The sequence below is a fragment of the Nanorana parkeri genome, unplaced genomic scaffold (assembly GCF_000935625.1).
Source record: "Nanorana parkeri isolate BGI_ZX_2015 unplaced genomic scaffold, ASM93562v1 scaffold679, whole genome shotgun sequence".
Taxonomy (NCBI): Eukaryota; Metazoa; Chordata; class Amphibia; order Anura; family Dicroglossidae; genus Nanorana; species Nanorana parkeri.
In genome coordinates, this window is record NW_017306947.1 from 721,173 (window position 1) to 732,140 (window position 10,968).

Here is a 10,968-nt window from a genome sequence, read left to right on the forward strand (position 1 = left end):
ATTTGCTTCTCCATGTATGAGGTGATGTCAGAATCGATTTTTTTCAAATCGGCCCTTAGGATGTCTTTATCAGTGACTTTTCATGCAGTGACAGTTCAAATGCTACGAATTCCCTATTCACTTGGCAAAGCTGTACTTTGATTACTTCAATAACCAGTAGCATGTAGCTGAGGGAATTTTGAGTAGATACCTTGCACCATTTTTCATATAATTCATGTTTTTTGGCAGCCCGTAGCTGGTTGATTCTTAATCCTGAAACCTTTAGGGATCTTCCTGGCATGGAAATATTTGAATAGTGTTTGTCCATGTTATGACAGATCAGGTTGGGTGCTAGTGCGCAGGTGCGACCGGTCATGCACACAAGCGCCGACATCCAAGACAAGCGCAGCCTATTTTGCTCACTGAGTGTACCCATAGACCGGAACATAGAACAGGTACATGATGCCGGTCCCGTATCCCCCGTGGGCATGTGCAGCACAGCCCCTGAAAATTAGTAATTGGTCACCCTGATGGTGGGTGTTACTGGTCTGACCACCTACTGAGCTACAATGGTGGAGGTGCCTCCATTTACACCCCTTGGGCAGGAACAGGACAGCATGACCCCTTTCAACAAGTGTCCTGGTTCCCATAGTAATGAGGTACACAAATATCTCTGGTGCACACGCAGTTGTATTAATATGACCATATTAAGTATATTGTGAACATTATATAACAACTGCACTGCGCTATACCTCTTTAGTAAATAAAATTACCCATTTACAATAAATAACACAGATAGCATTATCTTAGACAAAAGTGCTATAGGTGATATTCTATTTTAACAAACACATATATCAATATTCTTAATGGACTAAAAAGATATAATTATAGTAGAGTCTCAACCGCGTGATGTGTACAAACTATAGTCCTTGCTCAGAAATGTATAGGCTCCACCGTTGGTTTAGGCCCTTGGTTCTCAACTGGTGGGTCGTGACTCAAAAGTGGGTCGCAACCCCTTGTTTAGTGGGTCGCCGCATGCCTTCCACTTTTCTAGGTGAGAGGCTCCTCTGCCTCCCCCTAGCGCAGCATTGTCAGTTCTCGCGCCAAGCAGCCATTCAAAATATGCTGCCTGGTGCCGGGTGTCAGCTTGAGGTGGGATGGGGCTATGGCCACGAGGGAGCTCCATCCATATGTGCATTGCTTACAGCTCCCTCATGTACCCTGTAGAGTTGCCTGGACGGGAGTGACGTCACATTCTTGCTCCCGGCACCTCTACAGGGCACGCAAGGGAGCTGTTCAAGCAATGCACATATAGATGGTGATCTGTCACAGCACAGCAGCTCACACTGGACCCCAGACAGAGGATCCACTTTAGTTCTTGTAAGGTATGAACCTTAAACAAAAATTGTAAATTTTTTTGGGAGTGTGTATGTGTGTGAGAGAATGTTTGTGAGTGTGTGAGATTGTGTCTGTGTATGTATGTCAGTGTTTTTGAGGGCCCATTAACCCTAGTACAGTGCATTAAACTGTACCACGCAATTGCACCTACCATGCATTCTGGTTTGGGAGGTGTGTTGCATTGCCATTCATTTGAATGGCGGATGCCATTCATTCAATGGCGGATGACACCAAAATTGGGAGGGTAATCGACACGAACTTAGACATTATAACATTACAGGAGGACCTGGATAAAATAGGGGAGTGGGCATTAATGTGGCAGATGAGGTTTAATGTCGATAAATGCAAAGTAATGCACTTTGGAATTAAAAATAAACAAATGGGTTATACAATTATGGGTATGCCGCTGGGGAAGTCAGAAATGGAGAAGGATTTGGGGGTCATTGTAGACCACAAACTGAAAGGTAGTTTGCAGTGCCAGGCTGCTGTAAACAAAGCTAGCAGGGTCTTGTCCTGTATTAAAAAGGGGATGTATTGCAGGGACAAGTCTATAATTTTGCCACTTTATAGATCATTGGTTCGACCTCATCTGGAGTATGCGGTCCAGTTCTGGTCACCAGTACTAAGAAAAGATGTCCTTGAGTTGGAAAAAGTCCAGCGGAGGGCAACCAAACTAATTAGGGGTATGGAGGACCAGAGCTACGAGACAAGGCTACTAAATTTAAACATGTTCACATTGGAGGTGAGGAGATTAAGGGGGGATATGATTTCCATGTACAAGATGTTCAATGGTGGTAGCAACATTAGCGATAAACTGTTTAAAATTAACTCCATTACAAAAACTAGAGGCCAGCACCTAAAATTGGTGGAAAAAAAATTCCAGCACAAGGGGCGAAGGGGGTTCTTCACAGTAAGATCAGTTAGGGTCTGGAACTCACTGCCACAGGCGGTGATTTCAGCAAAGAATGTGGAATTGTTCAAGAAACTTTTGGACGATTTCTTAAGGGACCGTAATATACAGGGGTACAGGTACTCCTAGACTGAGATCCTAATAGGTTGGACTTGATGGACTAATGTCTTTATTCAACCTCAAATACTATGTAATGGTACCCCAAACTCACCTACCTCCCCACAGTTCATACGCCTGCACCGGAACTCGAGGTACCCTAAGGCCCCATTCACACTGAGCGACATGAAAATCGCACGATTTTGAGCGATATTGCGCGACGAGCGATATTGAGCGACGTGTCGCGCTACATCGCGCAACTTTTTCCTATTGGGCTGTATGCAATCAGGAGCAATATCGCTCGAAATTGCTCGAAAAAAGGGTCATGTAGGAGCGACAAGCTACCAGCGACGAGCTACAAGCGATATTGAGCGATATTGAGAGGTGAGATGTGAACAGCTCCATTGAAATGGATTGGAGAAGCTACATAGAGCGATAAAAAATATGTGTGGAAATATGAGCGATATCGCTGCAAAAATCGCTCGATAAATCGCTCAGTGTGAATGGGGCCTAATGGCGTGCGTCCCATTGCAGTGCGACTTGGGTCGCAACTTAATGACCAAGGACAAATGTGGGTCCTGAGGTTACACATGTTGAGAACCACTGGTTTAGCAATACTGCAGAGTGACAATAGTCTCATATAACCCTTGCGAAGCAAAAAACTAAAAAAGTCAGTGCTCAAATCCTCCATACACAATAAAGTGTGTCCTCTCACAAAGCTGTGCCTCATATTTCCTGACCGACTACATAGGGCTACCATATACAGGATAAGCCATATGCGCTGATGTTAACCAAATTCCAATGATTCATTTATTCCTTCTTATACGGTATGCTCTCCATTCACAGGTTGTTAGATCACTGTCATCCATCTCCTCTTCCTTACAATCACCAGTTTGCTCAATAAAAGTTTAGGTCTGCTCCAGTTCCCAAGGCACCCTGCACCTGTATTCTGCCTTTTTCTCCACTCAATCACTTATTTTGCCAGTTAGAGGCTCAAACAGAAACATGGATACCTTCCATGTTATAGCATTTCTTTACAAACTTGATTCAAAAAATATACACCTACAAACATTGCAGCGTTTAGAACGGATTTCCTCTAATTCCTCACACAGGCAACAGGAAGCGATTGTATGCCCTGGCTGACGCGTTTCATTACAAGACTTTTTCTGAGGGTTGATAAGCATACTGACATTTCCTGTCGTTCTCTATTTATTCACCCATTGAGTCTACATTTAACCAATATTGCTATACTCAATAGCGGCCACTGGGTGTCTCCATGCCACCACTCTGATATCTCTCCGAATACAGCTAATCCAGTACCTTTTTTTTCCCTTCTTCAACACTTTTATACAATTACACATTGCCCACTGGCTATTAAATTAAAAGATCAATAATAGGAACATTAAAATAAATCTTGTCACTAAACAGATATAATCATTCATAAAATAATTAAAATAGATAAAAATATATAAAATACTACAAATAGTGAATACTAAAACTGAGGATGTTACATGTGGTGGACTCAGGAATTGGGATTTAAAGATTGAAACCCCAAAAATAATCAAAGGAGGCTTATATACTAATAGTTTTTAAGGAAAGTTTCATTTTTATTTTATTTTTTATATTTTTATGACTAACTCAATAACTCTCACAAATTTTTGGAGACGGGCGGATTTAAATATAATATGCTCCAAGTATAATATACCGTAATCTAATAATTGGAGAGACAACACTTTAAATCAATTTCTACATTGCTATATTGCTATACTCAATAGCGGCCACTGGGTGTCTCCATGCCACCACTCTGATATCTCTCCGAATACAGCTAATCCAGTACCTTTTTCTTTCTCCTTCAACCCTACTTATTATACAAATACACATTACCCAGTGGTTATTAAGTTAAAAGATCAATAAAAGGAGCCTTAAAATAAATATTGTCACTAAACAGATATAATCATTCATAAAATAATCATTAAAAAAAACAAAAATAGTGCATGCTAAAATTGAGGATGCTACATGTGGTGGACTATGGGGTTTCAATCTTTAAATCACAATTCCTAAAATAATCAAAGGTGGCTTATAAACACTAATAGGTAGTGATGCACCGAAATGGAATTTTGATACTGAAAATAAAAAATGTATCAGGCCGAAACTGAAACAGATAATTACTTTTTTCCCCAATCTTTTTTAAAAAAAAAGTAATTATTTTTTTAATAATTTTTTTTACTTTACTGTCGGTGCCCTGGGGAAATATTTCCCTTTTAAAATAGAAAAAGAGATTGAGGACAAAAAGTCCTCAATATGTTACTGCAGCCCCTGTTATAAATTAAGAGGAATCTTCTATACTGAGTGCTCCTGTTCATTCATACATTGGGGATATAGTGTACTTACTATGCCCACAATCATGAATGAATAGAAAATTATGTAGATCACTTCCCATTCATTCATAACGGGGACAGGGTAGGCACACTATGTCCAGTTACTTACAAACACTCACCGATCAGCTGATTGGTCAGTGTTTGTATACCCGCTCACCATCCTGAATCGGCTGTCACAGGAGGGAGGGCAGTGGGGGAGGAGAGCTCCGCCTTCTGTGACAGATCACAGCCGTCACCGCCCCACACTGCTTGGCATTCTGACACAGGAGGTGTGGGAGGAGAACTCTGCCTCCTGTGACAGATCGCAGCTGTCACCATCTCAGTCCGCTCTCCATCCTGACGCAGGAGGCCGAGCCGGGAGGGAGGAGAGCTTAGCCTCCTGCAACAATGACAGCTGTCATCTTGAAACTCTCCTCCACGCTGGGCACCAGCGCTGCATTGGAAGGCACACAGACTGCTGCCCAGCAGGGAGTAGAGAAGCTGGAATACACTGACTTTTGGTCCACATTTTTGGCCGTTATGGCACTTTCGGCAAATGGCCAAAAGTGCTATTTTCGGCCAAAATGTTTCGGCGGCTGAAATTTAGGTGCATCCCTACTAACAGACATAAAAATTAAAAATAAAACTTTCCTTAAATAATACATAAAACTAAATAAAGAATACTGTGTCTCATTGAATACTATGTCTCATTTATTACAGATTACTCTGTTCAATATAGAAAGGTTGAAAGGATTTAAAAAAACCATTGGACTACAATTAAAAAAGATAAAATATTGAGACCGATGTTACCTGTGAAACCAAGCATTGTATATAGGAGAGCCCCCACTTGGAAAGACAGGCTGGTCCATAATGTTATTGATCCACCGTGGAAGGGAATGTCTCGGTTTAACCCCTGCTTGACTGATTTTTTTCAAGTTTGTTTGTTAATGACTGAAGCACTTTTTTATGTTTTTTCCTGTGTGATTCTTCCAAAGCAGTAATATACTTTCCTACTGTGTGCACCCACACATATTATATATTGTTTTCTAGAGGACAGATAGGGCTATATATTAGGGATGCACCAATATATCGGCGCCGAAACATATCGGCCGAAAATGGCACTTTTGGTATAATGGCGAAAGAGCCATGTTTCGGCCGATACATCAGCGCAGCCCTGGTTTCTTTCCTCCCCGCTGGGCGCTGCTCTGTGTTCCAGCGGGCAGAAAAGAAAGTGACAGCCGGCCGAGCGTTGCAGGGCGAGAGCGCTGTGATCGGCCGGCGTCTCTCCTCCCACACCGCTCAGTCACACCTATCACAGTCCGGCAGAGCGGTGTGGGGGCAGAGACAGCGCTGTCTTTTAAAAAAAAAACAATGAAAAAAATTCCCAAAAAAGATCCAACGAGGTAATCTAAGGTCAATCACATCGTCCAGCGATGTCCACGCCGCCGCTGACTCGTCAAAATATAAAAAGAATAGGGGGCAAACAGCAATGAATGAACTGCTGTACCCTCTCTTCAGCCGATCCAGAAGTTGGATCGGCTGCGGCGAATGTGTTCTTCACTTTTGGGTCAGCTAAATTGTTCGGCTGAACCGAAGGGAGCCGAAGCCAGCTGATGTACGGCTGAAATCAGCCATACTTGACTTAAGTGAATAGCTGAATGGCGTTCGGCTCCCTTCACTTTGAGTCAGTGATTGACTTGGGTGGCTTCAGCAGCTTAGTGAATAACCCCTAAGTATGTGGTATAATTTATTAATAGGAGGAATATGACATCATAATGATGTTAGCGGGAAAGAATGGGGTGTCCTGATTGGTTAATGAATTCTGCATTGATGTATTTATGCTTGCTATGTTTCTGAACATGTTGTCATACTGTTTGCCTGATGAAGGGACACAACGTGGCCCCAAAACATTGTATTTTGTTATATCATGACTATGCGTCAATAAAGACATAATAATGATTTTGGTGTGACGTTGATGAGTGTGACGTTGACTCATGATGACGTGATGAGTGTGCGTCAATTCATCTTCTTGAATCTGTGCAGGGCACTATAAAAGACCATCAAGGAATCCTGGAGCAAAACTTACTGTCCAGTGCAGTGGCGGACCTAATAACCAAAGGTCCCTGGTGCCAGATTTTATCTTGGGCCCCCCTCCCAAGACAGTGACATGGTCACATGTTTTAACGTAATCCCATCCAGTTTTTCGGCGGTGGAATGTGTGACCGCAATAGGTGAAGCATTCCAGCGCTTTCCCAGCTGTTCCAGGGCAGATCGACATCGCAAATCGCATGTGCAGGAGAACCGATCTGCTCTGAAACAGTTGATCGGTCCTGAAATGTCACTTCTCTCCGACTGCGATCTCACATTCCACCGCACTCACAAAGTCGGATAGAAGTGACATTTCAGGTCCGATCAGCTGTTTCAGGGCAGATCGGTTCTCCTGCACATGCGATGCCGATCTGCCCTGGAAAAGCAGAGAAAGCATTGGAATGCTTAACCTATTCCACCGCCGAACAACTGGGCGGGATTACGTTAAAACGTATGACCACGACTGCGAAGATCCGGGTAAATGGCTCACTGTCAGAGGCCTTTCCCATTTTCAACGGTACAAGGCAGTGGTGCCCCTTGTCTCCACTGCTTTTTGTGCTGGGATTGGAGCCCTTTCCTCGGAAAATACGCTCGGATCCCAACATACATGGGTTCCATACGCCCTACAAGGAATTTAAAGTGGCTGCATTCGCGGACGACTTGCTATTTTTCTTGACACAACCGCGAACATCACTTCCCAGTGCACTCCAGGAATTCGCATCAATCTCATTCTTTAAAATCAACCTTTCCAAATCAGCCGTATTAAATGTCTCCCTTCCCGATGACCTGGTCCAATTCTGCAAATCCCACTTTCCCTTTAGCTGGGCGGACGCATCCATTACCTATCTTGGAATTGAACTTCCCACTGAGTTGCAGAAGCTCTACTCCCTTAATTTTGCTACTCAACTTTCCCGACTTTCCCGACGTATGTATTACGTATACTCCTGGTCTGGTCGTGCGGCAATCCTCAAAATGACTGCTATGCCCAGATTGTTATACTTGTTCCAGACTGTGCCCATTGCTCTTCCCAAAGCCTTCTTCCCCTCGGTCAATGCTCTTTTTCGTACCTTTCTCTGGAATGGTAGATCCCGCGAATTGGGTTCTCGACTCTTACCCGCTCGAAATCTTCTGGGGGTATAGGTCTCCCTCATGTACATAATTACTATAGGGCTTGCCATCTAACATCATAGACTGGGCCAGATATGGTCCAAATAAGGAATGGGTCCAGATCGAGCAACTCCAATTAGCATCACCAATCGGCTCATGGCCCTTGCTTCAACGTTCCTTGCTCCCGCCCCAAGTGTTAACTCACCCCACGATAGGCAACTCTCTGCGCCTTTTTGACACAATGTGCAGGACTGCTGACATATCCTCTGTCCTCGGTCCTCTCACCCTGATCCGTATGAATCCTGCTTTCCCTCCAGGCCTCCACTCCTCATTTTTGCATTCTTGGTCCCCCGAAGCTGCCCCGACCGCAAAGACGTTCTTTGACAGCCAAGGGGAGTTTCGGTCCTTGGCTAACCTAAACTCTGATACTCACACCGGATCTCTACCGGATCTCTGACATATATGCAACTTCGCCATTTCCTCAACGACAGACAGATTAAGCAACACTTTACACGCCCTCTTACCACCCTTGAGAAGCTTTGCACGTCCTGTGGCAGGATTACACACACAGTATCGGAAACCTACTCCTTATTGTCGGACTCCTCCACACTGCCATCCACCCCCTCTACTAAAAAAAAAAAATAAGACAGTGTCTTATTTTCGGGGAAACACGGTAAGGCCTGGAAAGAAGACTTATCTACCACCCTCACCCCACAAGACTGGGAGAGGATGGACGTACTTTTGCTGAAAAGCTCAATGAATGTACATATCCAGGAAACCAATTACAAATTGAGGTCGAGGTGGTACAAAACCCCCGAGATACTACACCGCATCTTCCCGAACACGCCTAACACCTGCTGGCGATGCTCACAAAACGTTGGCACGCTCCTCCACATCTGGTGGTCGTGCCCCCTCATCTCACCCTTTTGGTCAGAAATACTCTCACTCATAAGGACTATAACAGGTGTCACACTAGAATTCACAGCAATCTCCCCGCCACCTGCAGTGCACACACACGCCTCCTGTGACTCACCTTCCCTCTTGCCGCCTGTTATATAGACGCTGCCGGGAGGGGAGTTGAGTCACAGGACCCACACCCTCACTGAGATGCCCATGGGCAGTGCGGGGCCCCGGTGTTCGAACGCCGGGACCATGCACTGCTTCATATTGCAGGACCGGACCCCACTGAGGCTGTGGGGGTGCCCAGGACCGGACCCCACTGGGCCCCCACACAGCCTTAGGCTCCGGTGCCCCAGCACCGGCTGCACCGGCGGTAGTTCCGCCACTGGTCCAGTGTCTAAAAACTGTGTTTCAGTTGCAGGATATGGGACCTTCAGCAAGATAATGACCCAAAATAAACAGCTAGGAGCATACAAGGATGGCTAGAAACAAAACATTGGACTTTTCTGAAGTGGCCTTCCATGAGCTCTGATCTCAATCCTATTTCCATAAAAAGAGCTCAAACATGCAGTTTGCAGAAAGCAGCCTTCAAACCTGAGACAGCTGGAGCAGTTTGCTCAAGAAGATGGAGTCAAACTACCTGTTGGCAAATGCAGAAATCTCATTGAGAGCTACAGAAATACATTATTTTCAGTGATTGCTCTTAACTAGCTGCCATGCATTTGCTCAGACCAGGACGCACGTGATGAACGAATCAGTCTAATGTATTAAAAAAGTATTACATAGAGGGTAACTATTAGATCTCTAATGTCGCCTTTGAAGCTAAATAAAGCAGATCAAGCATAGATCATAATCTGAAGATGCCTGTCAGCTCAAAAAACGGAAGTGGCAAAATTATTGTCGCTTTCGGGTTTATTCACTGGGGAGGAGTTTAGCAAATCGATATTCCGTGGTCTCTCTCCCCTCTCAACACCGGTGCTCCATGAAGCTGGTACTGGGCCTGCGGGGGGATGGGGGTGTCAGTGGAGCCTGGGGAACGCAGTGGGGGGTGTTGGGTGGGGGGCTCCTTGAAGCAATCAAAGGGCTTTATATCCACCTGAATCACTTCCAGTGTAAATTCAACCATTGGCTTTAAACATGTAATGAGAAAACAAACTCAGCAGCTGGGAGTCTGCTTACAGGGGCCAACTGATGCTGATGTATGGCATATGTCAGCTAAAGGGTTGTGCGAAAAAAGTAATAGATTAAGGATCCCATCATTTTTGTTTATGCTATTTTCATTTAATTGTTTTAAATATTTTGTTGAATCAAAAGCAAAGTCTAACTTTTATTCAGGGCCGGCCTTAGGCCTCTAGGCGCCCTGTGCGAGAAAGCTTTACAGCGCCCCTCAGTTACCACACCCCTCAGTGGCCACACCCTTTAGTGGCCACACCCTTTAGTGGCCACACCCTTTAGTGGCCACACCCTTTAGTGGCCACACCCCCAGTAACCACACCCATTTATCACCCATATTTTTGGTAAAATATAAAAAGACGGGGCCACGTCGGGTAAATAGACACCAAACATGTCATGCTTTAAAATTGCGCGCACCCGCAAAATCGCAAAAAATTACCATGCCCAAAATTGACCATAGGTGACGCTTTAAAAGCTTTTACCGCTCATCAGTTAGTGTTATCAGTGATTGATAGCCCTACAATTATTGCTCTCATTCCGACGTTCGCAGCGATATGTAACATGTGCGGCGTAATGGGCGAAATCGTCGTTTTCACGCGTATGCGCACCCGTCCCGTTTGCATGCGTGTATGTATGGGGGGGAATTTAAAAAAAAGTCATTCTTTTTTATTTGTAACTTTACATTTTTTGGGGGGAAACTTTATTGCTATCACATAGGGGGGTTAGAAAACCCCCTTATGTGATAGCAAAATATGTGACAGGTCCTCTTTATGGAGACATCAGGGGTCTCCAAGACTCCTAATGTCACCTAGGACCCCCCTGAAGAAGCTGATGAAGCAAAGATCTGCTTCATCAGCTTCTCTCCAGCATCTGAAGCTGGAGAGTGACACAAGAATGCTGAAGTGATGTAATATACACCACTTCCGCATTCTGACAGCGGAGAGGGGACCGGAGGGAGCT